The following is a 16,665-nucleotide window of genomic DNA, read 5'->3' on the forward strand; positions in this document are numbered from 1 at the left end:
TTTGATGGAATTGCATAATTTGATTCCGTCTTCCTCTTTCCATCATCGGGGGACTAGGCGTACGAAGCGTTACGCTTCCACGTTTATATGGCGAACGGCTATGGAGTGGAATTCCCTGCCTGCAGACTTGTTCCCTGAACGTTATAACTTGAGCTTTTCAAGGCGAGAGTGAATAGGCATTATGTAGGTGTCACTTTCCATCAGGTGAGATGGAGGTCAAATGTGCACATATATTTTATAAAAAAATAATGACGGGACGATCAACTCATACGCCTGGTGGTAATCGACGCGTCTTTCCATAACTGTTGTAGTGCCACTCAAAGCTTTAAATCGCAAAAATATGAGGGACACCGCCACTGCTTCCGTCACCTTGAGACATAAAATTTACGAGCACCTTCAACTTCAAACTTGCAACGTAATAATGCTCACATTACACCTTGGCGGCAGAAATTGATATTGTGTAGTTTATTCCCTGAATAAACTTTTTCACAAAGAACTCGACTGATATTACAGTTTCTAGGTTATTGTAATTAATTCTACAACCTGATAACTTAATACATTTATGTTTACCTTTAAACTTAGTTTCCTTAGTAAATATTTGATACTCATAGGAAATGAAACAATTTTTTTCTACTCCTGTACTTTAATAAAAGAAATAAAACGAATATAAATATGAACGTGTCAATTATAATTTCATAAAGCATATCATAAAGGCGCTCTTTTTAGTTCTGAATTAAAATTCTATTGTCTATGGTACGCGCCACTGAGCTGAAAATTTTCATTAAAGTTCTGTACGTAGAACTATATTGGGTATTATAGTACTGTATACAGAATTATAATAAGTTTCATTAAAAGAACGTCGTATTAAAATATCAATTAAGCCACTAATCAAACGCTATATTGCCTCCTGTGCCTCTACCATGAGATTACAGTGACAGTTATTGCTAGCGACTGCGTGAAATTTTTGTATATAAAATATTGTTTCTTCTTGTGACCGCTAGGGGCGCTGTATAATTTGCCATACACAATAAAATTGTGAAGTAATTTACGCGATCGCTAGCGACCATTGTCACAGTAAACTCGTAGTAGAGGCAGCATTGACTTACAAAGAGGCAGTGATTGTTTAAACTGGCCTAAAAGTCTTTACAAAAAAATATTGGTTAAAATATATACGGTACTTAGGCCGTTCTATTCTAGGTACCTCTTTGGTTTTGGTTTTGTAGTGTTTGTATGCTTTCGTCTAAATATATGAAGAGGCTGTATGGTGGAACTTTTGCAAACCCTTACAAATGGGTTAAAATTTATTTAAAAAAAATTTGCGTTAACAAAATGTACATTAATTATTGATTTTGTTTCATTATTTGATTTACTCGTAGAAAAAGTATTATATGCAATCATCGCTTAATTATGTCTTAAATCTCGTACCTATTACTTAGGCCACTCGGCAAAGCTTCGTGGCCTAAACACGGTACTCGACTTTAAGAAGCCTCATTGTGCAACGATTGCATAAAATACTATTTCGTATCTAAATTGCTTAATATATTTCTGTTTTTCAAACAAACCAACTGACTGAAATGGTAAAGTCACCAGTTATGTCTAATATTAACGAAAAACCACAATATTTTTCACTATACTTACAAAAGTTATAATTACACAACGTGTTAACGCCATCTCGTGCTCCCGAAGATTACTTGTAAGCGTAATCACGACGTTCACCCATCTCAAGTGCTAATCAATTTGTCTTTTCAAATGTAGATGGCGTTTTAGCTTAAATCTACGACCTTTTGCATGACCATAACTATACGATATATATCTAAACGACTTCCTTGTTAAGCGTGATTGTCGACTCTCGTGCGCCCCATTAATTGCTTACGTATCCGAACGGTTACCATCCTGGACTGCCACGAAATATTTATATGGCCTATATTTATTTCTCTCGTGAGTTTGGGTGTAATTTGTGGTTATCTATGTGTGTGCACATGGCACCCGCCATACAGGATTTCCCTAGTGCGGGACTATGATTGTGTGCATCAAAAAATTGTATTCTGGTTCGATAAAGATAGTCTTTCATGTGCGCGCGTCTTTTCTGCTGTAATAAATAGTTTCTATTTTTAACCGGCTTCAAAAAAGGCGGAGATTCTCACTTCAACTGTATGTTTTTTTTGTATGTATGTTGCGCGATAACTCCGGTATTTGTGAACCGATTTTCCGGATTTTTTTTTTGTTGGAAAGAGGGTACCTCCATAGTGGTCGCATTTAATTTTAAAGAAAATCATCCACCTCTAAGAGTGGCTGTTCACGCATTAAGATGCATTTTTATAAATAGCGCCTAAATTTTATTATAAAGAGCAGTTATTTTAATTGTTTATTTTGCTATTCTCGAATTCAAGCCGTTTTTCTCTCAATATACTTTGAGTAGTGAGAACCGATTTTTATTATCTCCTGTGTCAAGTCCCGTATAGTGGCGTATAGGGGATGAATCCGGGTTTGCGCACTTTTCGGTAACCGATTTCAATAAAACTTGGTAATTATATTATGTAATTCCACGTATTTAAGGACGCTTTTTTTAATACTCTGTATTAAGATTATAATAAGTATTTACATACTTACGTTGTAGTTTCTGTGCCTCGTTTTTATCAATAAATAACCATAGTACTCAAGCGACTGATTTATTTTATTTAGTCTAGTCAAAATAACTTATTTTTAATTTATGAAACTCTAATTTATGGTACATACGTTTTACAAAATATTGAATTTAATTTTAACAGAATGAATTTTTAACAAATAAAATTTATTATTAATTTTTGTTAGATTCAGATCTGAAAAAAATAGTTTCGTTTCCTATGTGTAACAATCGCAAAAACATAAGAACACACACTTAATATATTTGGTACCGAATTTCTAATCGATCAAACTTGCACTACACAAATTTTCCTTCGATTTGTGCGAGAGTCGGTAATGAAATGACGTCGTGGATTTCGAAGATTAGACCCTCCTTCGTCTTGTTACTAAAATATATGTATCTACCTACCCAATTGATTACTTTTCTTTCTTTGAGTCCCAAACATTGTATAAACTCCAAAGCGAAGTACGAGGCATCGTGGTATAAACGTGATGAGACTTCCTAATTTTCTTTTTTGCTGACCGGAAATCTGCGAACGTGGAAACGAACGATGAGAACGTAGAAATGTAGAGAGAATTGTATATTGTCAGGATCAAAGTGAAATGTGTTGGATATCTAACGCTTGCTTTAAATTTTGAATGGAAATTAAACTACGTAATCATAACTTTTTTATAGAAAAACCGAACTCAAAAGTTTGTGGAATTACATCTATTTGCCAAGTTTTATTTAAGAAACCGGTTAACGGAAAGTGGGTGTAATCCTATAAACTGGATTTATCCCCAAATTTGCCATCCTTGAAGGTTATGCTTCTTCAAAATGTATAGAGTTCTGTGTGATAGGAACCTGCGTCTAAGCATAAATTGCGCATTGTACGCTGTTACGTGTTCTCAGTCATACTATATGGCGTAGAAACTTGGATAACCACACCGAACACGACAAGGAAGCTAGAGGCTTTTGAGATGTGGATTTACCGCCGTATTTGGAGAATCTCGTGGCGTGACCAGGTTATAAATGCTAAAGTACTCAATAAACTGAAGAAAAGAGGGGAGCTTATGAACTCCATTAAGCGCAGGAAGATGTCGTACTTCGGCCACACATGAAGAGCAATAAATACAAATTAATCAAGTTCATCATCCAAGGCATAATCGCTGGTAAACGAAGTATTGGGAGAAGGCGGCACTCCTGGGTGAAAAATTTGAGGTAATGGTTCGGCGGTAGTACCACCTCGTTCTTTAGAGCGGCAGCCTCTAAAGTCAGGATTGCCATGATGCTGTTCAACCTCCGATAGGAGAGGAATCTTAAGAAGAAGAGGTAGAATATTTCCTTCAAATATGTTTTATTGAAATATCCCCTAGTTCGCCACTATACAGGACTTGACACTGGAGATGATAATAATCGGTTCTCACTACTCAAAGTATATTGAGAGAAAAACGCCTTGGAGAAATAGCAAAATCAACCATTAAAATAATTGCTCCTTAATTAAAGTTAGACGCTTTTTATAAAAATGAATCTTCATGTGTGAACAGCCACCCTTAAAGGTGATTAATTGGGACCACTATGGAAGTACCCCCTTTCCAACAATAAAGAATCATTGCAATCGGTTCACAAACGTCCGAGTGTTTACTCCGACTGTGTACACAGTCGGAGTACACACAAAAAATACAGTCGAATTAAGAACTTCCTCATTTTCTAAAGTCGGTTAAAAAAGACGAAATCCTTAAAATCCGATATGTTTATTTTATTTAATACAAAAATATTTTATTCAAAACTCTTATATAATGTTGTTTATAAAAAAATATTCTGCGCACATGTTGTGAGCATACGTCTACTATTGACAAATTTTATTTGCACATTCTATGACTTGTGTTTATAATATGAAGGTAAATATTAAAACAGATTGCAAAGATGATTGATGATAGTAACTAGAAGATTCCAGTCTTACTGCTCCCAGCTACAAAATGATTAAGGACATTTTATCTGTTTACTTAGATATAGAACAAAAATACAGCCAGGAAGCTTGGCATCCTTTCCAAGGCGAGGCGTTACTTCACACGGGGACGGTTGCTTCAGCTGTATCAAGCACAAGTCCTGTCGTGTAAGGAGTACTGCTGCCACTGATGGGACGGCCCTGCTAAGTATCAACTGGCATCTTGGATTCAATCGACAAGCTTGGCAAGAGGCTTATGGGTGACTCTAAATTAATAGAGGTGAAGCTGCAGAGCCTTGAACACCGCCGTAAAGTTGCCTGCTTATCGGTATTCAACAGGATATGTCACGGAGAGTGTGCGATGGAATTGAAATAATTTGATTCTGCCTTCCCCTTTCCATCATCGGGGCTGGTATTCCACCTCTATATTGTGGATATTCCCAGGATTCGCACGAAGCGTTTTGATTATATATTTATATAGCGAGCGGCTAGAGAGTGGAATTCCCTACCTGCGGACTTGTTCCCCGAACGCTATAACTTGGACTTTTTCAAGGCAAGAGTGTATTTAGGTATGCACGCTGTATCGTCGACCTCATCATCACTTTCCATCAGGTGAAATGGGGGTCAAATGCGCACTTACTTTAATTTACTTACTTAAGCTAAAAGTATTGTGTAATAATTATGTTTATTAATAATTATAAAATCTATAATATAATTAATTATCTGACCTAATTACCTATGATCAAGCTTGCAATGTATTTAAATACCATTGTAACTACATTCCATTCCATTGCTACACCCCTACAGGGTATCACATGTATAAGTTTATCGTCCATGTTTAATTGTAAGTCAATGCATCCATGTGAAATGCAAATAAATGAATACGAATATAAGTATACTTTTTATTAAAAAAAAATTAAAAAATGTTTTGTTTTTAAATTACAACGTTCAAATATGGATTCATAAAACCAACCGGATTATAATTAATCACGGTCGGTGTTTGGTTTAATGTTAAGAATAATAATTGTAAATAATAAAATGAAACGCGTGCTACTTACACAGGTTTAAATTTTTTTTATGATACCTGGTGACGGAACGAACTAGTTGTGCACCTGGTGTTAAGCGACACATCTGGGCTCCAATTCTGTTAATTTTCTTAAAGCCTTCCCTGATCATTGTAATTCCTTTGAGACTGCTGTTTTTATTTTGCAATAGTCAAAGTCAAAGAATCATTTTTTCCATAGGTAAAATAAATTTACACTTGAAAACGTCACATTTAAGGTACTACTCGTTCACTACGCTGACTTCCCTGAGAAAAACGAGCAATAAACTCTAGGGATTGCTCTTTTCAAATAAACTTAAATGTTATGGAATACACTTTGAATAAAATTTGTGTGGATTCTGGAGCCATGTCGTCTTTACATATTCGAGTAATAGTGTCAGTGATGGTATTCATTCATTCGATCACTAATAAAGTAATAAAAATGAACAATGGCAGTTGAATAGCAGCTCGATGGCTACCCACTGCTCTTAACTTTTAGCAGAATACGCACAAAATCTGCCCATTCTCATCGCTATCGACACATAACTGTGATGATTTAAAATTAGCAGACCTGAAATCGTAACGATCTTAGGGACGCTGCCACTGCGCACATCATCCTGAGACGTAAATTGGCAATTCTCATGTGCCTGTAATGTCATTAGCATCTTTAGGGCGCGTTTATTCGACACAACTTTAATCGCGCTCACGCCGCGCGGGAACCGCGTGCACGGATTTAGAGACCGAACTGTCATAGCTAAATACGCTCTGGTCTTTGGTCTACGCGGCGGCCGAGCGGCGACCGCGCGGTCGTATTATTCCAAGGAATTTAAATGTTGTTGCCTAGTAAATAGAATTCAGATTCGCCATTAATGTACACGAAAGCGTGGTAACTGGACGGCTCACGATCGGTGGGCGCAAGAAAACTTTCGCATCGTGTAACTGGGCGCTTACACTTCAAAACCGTAACGCGATAATGCTCATTTTACTACTTAGCGGAAGAAAGAGGTAAGGTGGCAGTACTTCTCTGGACGAACTCTTTCACAAGGAGCTCTGCTAATTCTATAAAATGAGAGGTCAAAGACGGTATATCAACCCTAAGCGTATTGTGAAAGGTTTCAAAATCAGAAGTTTCAAAGTTTATATTTTAAAACTTAAAAATGTTTCCCCCAACTTCCATCATCTGTTATAGTACATAGATATGAGATTGATGTAAGTTTTGTGAATGTTTTTTTTTTACAAGCGAATTCCTGACTATGACATTCAATGCGCTGTTGTCGGTTGGGTGACGATCCTTGTTGGTTTACGATACTGGCATACGGAAATTACGCTAATATCCGGTGCTTGACGTGTGTAAAAAACTTTAGGGGTGAAAGTTTGTGAGAATGCTTAACAATTTTTCATCTATTCTCTTGTATTCAAAGTGCAATTCAGTCTAGTACCATTTTAGCAGCAGAGCTCCTTATGAAAGAGCTCGAGAAGGAAAGAACTGCCATCACATTACATATTTCTACCGCCAAACAGTAGTGTGACTTAGTACAACAGTAGTATTACTGCGTTACGGTTTTGAAGGGTAAGGGTCTATAGCGAGCTACTAAAATTATATAAATGGTTTTATAAATATTTCAAATTGGTTATATAGATTTATATTATTTCATATCAAATAAAAAATGTACGCACAGACGAATATATGCAGACTTCGACTTTTTATAGAATAGAACAGAATTATTTATTTCAGGCATAGATCCATACAATTTGTTAGTAACATTTTCTCTTAGAATACATAGGTTAGTATACACAACATAACGGACACAACATAATATTTATTTAACCAGATTTTAATGTAATAGGAGAGATAGTAGGAACTACATCTTCCGGTAGCCTCTTTCAGTTATGGACCACTCTGTTGGAGTGTTTTTGTAGTATCTCTAAGAAATCAGAAACCAGAAACATTTATTGTATGAACTAGTAGATTAAGATGTTACATATGTATGCATACATTTGTTTTGCAGTTCTTATCCAAGTCGGGTGTACAATGTCTTAAAATGACAGTGAATGAAATTCAATTAAGATATAATATATATTTAAACGTCCATAAAATAAAATAAAATAAAATTAAACATGATGTACATTTGTCAAATATTTGATGTCACTTTATAAAATTCAGTTAGATTATAGAAAACATTGTCAATTAGCCATTTCTTTAAATGAGCCTTGAATTGATTACCATTTAAGTATTTAATATCAACCGAGGTTCTGTTATAAATTCTGATTGCCGTTACATAAGTGCTGTGGTCAAAAATCGTGCTTTTTATTACAGGGAGTACAAGACGGTCCTTGCTCCTTACGTTAACGGAGTGCACATTGAATATTTTAGTAAAAAAGTTACTGTGATTACGTACAAAGAGGCATACTTATAAAATGTATATTCCTGCTAAAGTCAGCACCGTTTTTGTATTGTGAATGTTTTAACAGCATCGACTGAATTTCTCCAGAAATCTCGAGAGTTATTTGTAAATCTAGATCTACTTTTTTATAATTACCAAACTGTATATATTTTGTTATAATTATTAATACAAAGATCGAACACTCAGAAAAAATTCCTTCGATCCGGTCGGATTCGAACCGACGTCTTTTTGCATACCGTGCCAGACGCTATACCAACTAAGCCACGGAACGAACCAACGGACCTCACGAATTTTTCTATGTGCTGGCGTCGTCGTGTCTTTGTATTTGGTTATTCAACGACTTTTTAGTCGTAGCGCCATCTATGAGAAATCTATGACAGATTTATCACCCAGTTAGTACCTTTACAACTACCAGTCCTGGCGAGAGATGTCGCTATTCACTGTATTAATTAAATTTTTACTGAATTGATATTCAATAAAAATCCGTGGCTTAGTTGGTATAGCGTCTGGCAGGGTATGCAAGAAGACGTCGGCTCGAATCCGACCGGATCGAACAATTTTTTTTTGAGAGTTCGATCTTTGTATTAATAATTATAACAAACAAGTGGAGTAATTTCACAAAAAATAATTGATTATCAATTCAATAAAAATTTAATGTATGTATTTTGTTTTAGAATTATTTATTTTTAAATTTAATAATTTAAACCAGGTAGTGAGACCGTTCAAAGTATTGTTTATGTTAAGTTCATAATCAATTTAAAGCCCGTAAAAGAAAAAATCAGTAAAAGTTAACTATTTTTTTGTAGATAACTTTCTCGACTATTTTCGAGAAATTTGGAAGAAGAGCAATGGGTCTGTCTAATTTCAAGTGACGGTTGTTTATATGTCAGGATTTTATGTGAACCTGGGTACAAGGCGTCTTTCTTTCAGGGTTATGATGCGTAATTTTAACAGAATTTGCAACGAAGAACAATTCCTAGCAGGAATAAAACCTGAGATCGCATCAATCACAAAAACGCTGTATTTTTTAGCCTAGGTTATGCAAATTATAGTCCAATAAATCTAATCCATTAATTTATAAAAAAATACATAATCCATTAATTTTATGTAAAAATTAAGACCTTTATTAATTGATACTGGTAAGCAAACACCAGTGACCAGTAATTTTTTTAAATCCTTTTCCGGATTTTACCATTGTTTTTCGGGCAGAAAAATTGCAGGCATCAATCTTATTTGATTGTTTTTGCAAGGTGACACCGAGATGAATGATTGTCATTTGTTGAGTTAAATGTACATATTAATTTGGAAAACCTCCACGTGAATAAAAAAATGTGCTACAATAATTTTTCAAAAGATTTGAAAATGAAAAAATTGAAACTTGTAAAGAGATTGTAGAGTTAGCGTTAGGTGCACAATACTTAACGTTATTTATTATTTATGTAATAAAGACTAGTGACACTCTGTCTGTTTCGTCTTCATGCCTAAACCATCGAACCAACTTTGATGAATTTTGGTATAGAAACCCAAGGAGCACACTTTATACGCCTCAAAACTATTATATCTTTAAACAGTCTTATTATGGTATAGGTTTAGATAATAGTTCTCTATGAATGGTTTTAGAAAAAACCAGTTGATCTTATTAGACAGTGTACATGGTTTTTAAGGCGTGAAACAAGTGCCCTACTTTTGTACCACCCGTGTTACTCAACGGTGTTACTCTTAAATAAGTATTTCAATTTCAATATCTTGGGCATTTGGTGACCGAGGATCTTAGGAATGATGCTGATATGGAAAGGGAGCGCAGGGCATTGTCAGTTCGGGCGAACAAGTTGGTTCGAAGGTTTGCTAGATGTACGGATACAGTGAAGATAACATTGTTTAAGGCATTTTGTACTTCACTGTACACGGCAAGTTTGTGGTTCAAATATACTCAAAAATCGTACAATGCTCTGCGAGTCCAATTTAAGAATGCATTCAGGGCACTGTTGCAGCGCTTCGGGCATGTTCGCAGATGCGCGCGTGGACGGCTTTGATGCAGTCTGGCGAAAGAAAACTGCCTCGCTGTTGAACAGAATGCGCGGGAGCTGTAACGGCATCCTGAAAGCGATAGCTGATAGACCTGATTGCCCGATGATGTATACACTCGCACAGAGGCCAATTTCATTGTTAGTTATTAAGTATTAATCTAGGATATGCTCTACTAACATTAAAATGGACCTTAAATGTTGTCTGAAGTAAATAAATTATTATTATTATTATTATTATAGACTTATTTCACTCAAGTCAAAAGTTTAGAACCTTCTTAATACCAAACAACTTAATTAAGTGTGATCTCTCTTAAGATTACTCTTATAGTCCTTATTTTAAGTTCATCTGTAGATCAACTGATTATTATTAGTAAAATTGTTCTATACACATCCAGTAAAGACTATTAATACTCTAAAAACTAGTGTTCTTATGTTTATTCTAGATATATTTCATTTTGTAGACATTCTGTAGTGTATGCTTATTGACAAACACGTTATAGCGCGTCTTCAGTAGATTTTATTTTTTTTAAATACTATAATTAGGGTTTTTACTGTATTGGACGTTGTAAGAGTTCATGCAAAATGGATAAAGTAAAGAATGTTAAAAGATCTGGTGAATATGGTGAACCTCGGATATTATGTTATATTACTCGATACATTAGTCGTTAATTCGCGCGCGAGCCGGCCATGACGCATTTTTGTTTGTTGACAAATAAATAAACTTGTGAAGTACATAATTCCGTGTTCTGAAGGGATAAAAACAATTGAAATGAGCGCATAAACTACTGTACTTTAATGTTGTGTATGTGTATTGTGCCGTCTATCAACAGAATACAGTGAAATCTTTGTGTGAAATGTGGTTGGCGTGAAGAAATAACCTCAATAACGTAATGATTTTTTTTTCTTCCAACATAAGTTAGGTATGTCATTGAAATATACCTTATCTGATAGGGAATTTATCCACCTTTCTAGTCATATATAACACATTCCATATAATAATACAAATAACTGGTCGCTCACCATTCAAGGTTTTGTAATACTGTCAAAAAATCGCTTAGAAACATCGCATTTTGTAGGCAACCATAAAAGCTTCATATGAGTGAATATTCTTTTACAAGATCAATTACACTAAAGCAAGTAAAAATAATACTTCGTATTCTAAAGTTTTTCTATAGATAAAGCTATAGACAAAATGCTTCCAACAGTGTTTTGAAAAAGGCTTTAAATTGTTATTGCCATTTTTATTTTTAAAGAATGACTATGAAGTAGCCGAGAAAAATTCTTTTCTTTTTAAATAGTTGAAATTAGCTTGCAGAAACCTAGAGCATCTTAGAAATGGTTTGTTTTGTGAGTTATTTTGTATATTTAAGCTTTCTATAAATATTTAAAACCGAAAATCGACAACTGTATTTTTATTAATTTAATTAGAAATTATACGAGCTCCTTGTAAAAGAGTTCGTCCAGGGAATTACATAAACTTACCTATTCCTGCCGCTAAGCAGCATTGCGAGTATTACTGCGTTCTGGTTTTGAAGGGTGTGGGTGCTAGTGAAACTATAGGCGCATCTTTGCGATTGGGCCGTCAGATCTTTGCGACTTAAAGCTCTGAAAAGCACTGCAACTGTGGATAGACGTGTCGCTTTCCATCAGGTACAAGACTTGTTCGTACCGTCCCTTGATATCATAAAAAAATGAAGTTAACCAAACAGTACTTATTGTATTTTTAAAGTTGATTACGCTTTAGACGCTACATGTGAAAACAGTAAGATTTAAATTAAATAATGGTGTAAACCGTATGGTGTGGTGCATTCGGTGTTATAAACCCGGTTATTGTGAATGAATCTGCGGGTACATCTGGCGCTGAAGGCTACAATTATATAAATAGCGGTATTGTTTCTGGCAAAGCAAATTAATAAATCAAATACACCAAAATTAATAAGCTGTATTAAAAAAAACAACACCAATATAGATATGTGAATATTTGCGAGACTCTACAGAACGCAATGCACTCCGACACAATTATATTTAATACATGTAAAACAAAATGGAAAAATAAAATCTTACAGCTAATGATAAATGTCTTCATGTTTATTCTCGTATGTAAATATTATGAGCTCCTGTATTTATAAAGTTGCGCTTGTAAACACACAAACAATTTGCGCATAACATTAACTAAATTACAGAACACGTCACTAACTTAATTCATTGAAATGAATCATAAGCAATATAGTCGCATATTTATTACCAGAAACTGAATACACATGTTTTTCAACATTACGTCAGATAATAATTATTATAAAAGTAACTGGAACTAAACCTCGGAATTAAACCTCGTAATGCAAATAACAAATAATAATAAAATAACTTTTTAGCTTGGAATTGTTGGTGATGGTTACCGCTTAGTTGAAAAACCTATGTTTATTTATATGATGACCTCGGTGACCCAACGGTTTGCATTATGAAACGAGGAAGTCCTGGATTCAATTCTGGGTAGGACCACTTTGAGAAAAAAACTTTTCTAAATAGGTTCTGACCTGGGTTTTCTGGGTTGTGTCTCGAAGTGAATTCCGTTGCCCTGTTATTCATAGGCAGGGAATTCGCTAGTTTGAGATCAGGCTAGTGCTGTGGTTGTAAGGCACATTATTCTTAATGTAAGAAGATACGTTGTTTTTTTATCATTAATGCATTACCTGTTAAGATCTCAAAGTCTGTCAAGTCTTGCTGTCAGGACTTTTTCATCTCTCACATCCGATTATCAAGACATCTGAAACTGCTACGTCTGATGTTTTTTAAGTCCGCCATGTCAGTTACGTCTTGCTGTCGGAATAATTATTATAACATAATAATATAATATAATGATTAACTTAGTAGTAGTGCCCCTCAGATCTTTGTTAAAGTTCTGAGTGGCACTGCAACTGTTATAGGCAGGCGGGTAGCTTACCACCAGGCACACGATTCTTCGTCTCGTAATTTGATATTATAGAAAAAAAATCAAATCTCACGTCTGTCAGAAGAAAATAGTTATTTGTTATGCTAGGCTGCAAAGTTGTTGTTTCACACGAGTGCTTGTATTGAAACCTGGGCAAGCGAAGGATATTAAGCGAGTGGTTAAAAAATAGAATCATCAGCGTAGCGACGGTTTTCAAGATACGAGACGCAAAACAACTTGCTGCCGAGCGAAACACACAACTTTTCACCTCAATGGTAGACAATGGTAGATGAAAGAAAAACAGTTGAACTATAAGAAATCAGTTTTAATAAACAAAATTAGTTATCGTAGTAAATTTAATGTCAACAATAATAAGAATAAAATATACCTAAGGATTTATATTACATAAATAATATACGACAAATCACTGAAAGAAAAAGCTAGGTGCATCACAGTCCAACATCCAGTTCGAATTTCAAAAACCTTTTCCACGTTAGCGTGGAAAAAACGCTTTTGAGCGCAAATTTCTCACGAGAAAGGAAGCCTTTCCGAGCTAATGAGGTGAAACAAAAATTTGTAACGTTTTTATTATAATTTCTATATTGCTGCACTGGCGCTTAAATATTAAATGCACTGGCTCACTGTTGGTAACTTTAGAGTAAGCGCCTTAGTACATACATGGCACATACGAAGTTTGGTCTACTTAAAGCAGTATTTGAATAATTATGAGGTACTTAGATACTTAAAATAATTATTACGTTGTTATGGGACGACAGAAATATAGATAATTGCAACACAACCTACATTCTGGGTCCGTTTCTTTGTTATTGTTTAATCTTTGTACCACAAATAAAGGTTTAAATGCTGTTCATATTTAAAAAAAATACAAGACGATGTTTCTAAATCATTTGTTAACAGAACACCGCTTCAAGAGGTCGATTTCAACTACTACTTTGTCAGGAAGAAAATTCTCGTAAGCCTGTAATTTCACCTGCAACGCGTTTCTGTTCGGATAAAAATACGAGTACGAATTCAACTTGTTTTTCTAATCGATAATGGGGCGAAACACGATTGACTGAAGTACGTTCGATAAAAAAATCACAAAGTTCCTCAAAATTTTCATTTTCAAAAATTACACAACCACGATACAATTTCGCCCGCAGATGTCTGTCTATATGTATATGTGATATATGTATATCTATCTATCTAGAGAGACACCGCAAGTGTACATACGTCGCGTGCCCAAAGTAAGTGAAATTCATTTACTAGCCCAGCTACACTTTAGAACACGCTCGACCGTTATCGTAGATAAACACCAGTCAAAAACGCGAAAAGTGCATAATTGTGCCATTATAAACTGCAAACGCACCATAACTGTGGGTAAACGGGTAAACAGGAACGTTTCCTTCCATGGGCAAGTGATTTTGTAATCATAAGATGCATAATTTATTTTAAGAATTTATGTAATTATTTATACATAATTATTTTCGTTTCGTATGAATTTTGAGAAAACAAATATGCAACCGAGTGTATGCCTCAAGTTTGTAATACATTGCGGCTTTTACTAGGTGTGATATATTTGTGATCATTTGTTAATACGCCATGAATATCGAACGAACGCACTTTTGTATAATGCATTCCGTTTCGTGGTATGGCCGCTTATACTAATAATAATTAATAATGAAACCTTTGGCCAAATTTAACAATTAGTGCTATATACGTTGGGCAACTCGATTCTGATCGATTTTGAAAACAAAGGGACGAAAATTATTATGACCTTAGCAATATTATAAAAATATTCTATAACTCTTTTGTTCATAACGTTTAGTAACGTTTCGTTTTTTTTTTTCAGTTTTGTAGTATCTATAATCAGTAGTAAGTATCTTTAATATCGATAATTTTTGCAGCACGTTGCCTCGAATGTCCGAATATAGTGAGCAAATTATTATATAGATCGCCGGATATATAGTACGAATAATACAAAAAAATATAAATAATGCAAAGAATTAACTGTGCGCTGTCTTTTACAAAAATCTGGAGTTGGTCATACGTATGAGTTCGTTGCTTTCGAGGACGAAGGTGGTCTAGTTTATTCCACTTAAGATGCTATCCAAATATGCAGAGTAGCAGAGTTAGAAATCCGAGAAATAATAAACAAATCACAAAAATTTCACACAAGGCCGTCATTAAGTAAACCTCTTCTGATTAATAAGATTTTACCATATTTTGTGAGCAGTTATATTTTCATTTGTCTTGCCATTCATCAATTTGATCAATTATCAACAGAAAACCATCTAGTAAAATTAATTAAGGCACTCGCAATTCATATATTGATGTGCGTTTTCATTGTTTAAGTTAATCGATAAGATCTTCTATTACAAATAGATGTTGTATAATAAGCTCATTTTATTGGAAGGACAATAGGGAAAGCGGAGCAGAATCGTACACTTTTTTTAACTTTAATTTTGGGCAACTAAATGAAATTATAATGAATATTTTTTCTACCTAATTGATGATATAACTAATAAACATTATTAATTTAATCTTTCCTTTCATAAATAGCATTGAATAATTGATAAATTTTGACTTTAAGAAAAAATGGAAATTGTCTAATTCTGCCCCACCTGTGGGGTACTTTGATATATCCCTTGGGGCACTTAGATGTGTGACTCGACGTAGTGCGCTATTCCTGGCTGCTACGTATTATCAGCACTAGGAGATCGGTTGTTCATAAAGTATGACGCTATATGTGCATTAGCACTTGCTAGATCAAAACTGCTTTCTAGGGCACCATTTGAAAAGTGTTCTTTGTAATGTAGTCTCGGAAGTAGAAATACAGAAGTTAGAGCTGACTATAGCGCAAAATGTCACTAGTTCACATCTTTACAATTATAAATGACAGATATATGTCCGTGATTTTGCCTGTGAATCTATTGTGAAAAATATCACTTCTTGCCAGTAGATCACCTACAGGCTGGTTCATTTGAGTGGATAAGGGGCAATACTTTTTCCCGTGGTTCACCTGTGTGCACATGAGTGGACCATGGGCAATTATTATTTCCCGTGGTTCACATAGGGATTTTTCTTTTCTCGTAAGTCACCTTGTTATTAAAACTCCTTTAACATTTCAATGGCAAAGATATTTAAGACTACTTTATTGTCTATTAACTGACAATTTGATGAATTGAAATTGTTCATTTACAAATATCATCGTCAGTCGCTATGTTATATCTAGCGACATCTGAAATTTTTAGAATATATCATTTGAACGTCTGGTTTGCTTGACTTGCCCTTACCGTGTTAATTTTATTATAGTTCATGACATCTATTGACGCTAAAAGGAACTAACTTGTCGGGTGCGCAATTTCTCTTTTCAGAATGAATGGACTAGACTTGACATTTATAATAATAATTATAATAAATAATAAATGTTTATTTCAGTAATATAATTAACTTTACATTAACAGTGGATGGTACCTCCTATTAAGCTTGTCAAGCCTGTGTCAGGAGGCACCGCTCTTCCATAGCTATAAATTCATATTTAACATTTTTTTAAGTGTATTTTTATTGAGTGAGTTAAAACCAATTAAAAAGTTTTGTTCATTTCAATTATTACGCTTATTTCATATGTAGGTACTTAGGGATTTGAAGCAAATTTGAGTAAGAATCTTGACTGAAGTAGATATTATGTTGATATGGGGTAAAAGTTTTG

This window comes from Hyposmocoma kahamanoa, unplaced genomic scaffold, assembly GCF_003589595.1.
Source record: "Hyposmocoma kahamanoa isolate Upper Pololo Valley unplaced genomic scaffold, ASM358959v1 92, whole genome shotgun sequence".
NCBI classification, from domain to species: Eukaryota; Metazoa; Arthropoda; class Insecta; order Lepidoptera; family Cosmopterigidae; genus Hyposmocoma; species Hyposmocoma kahamanoa.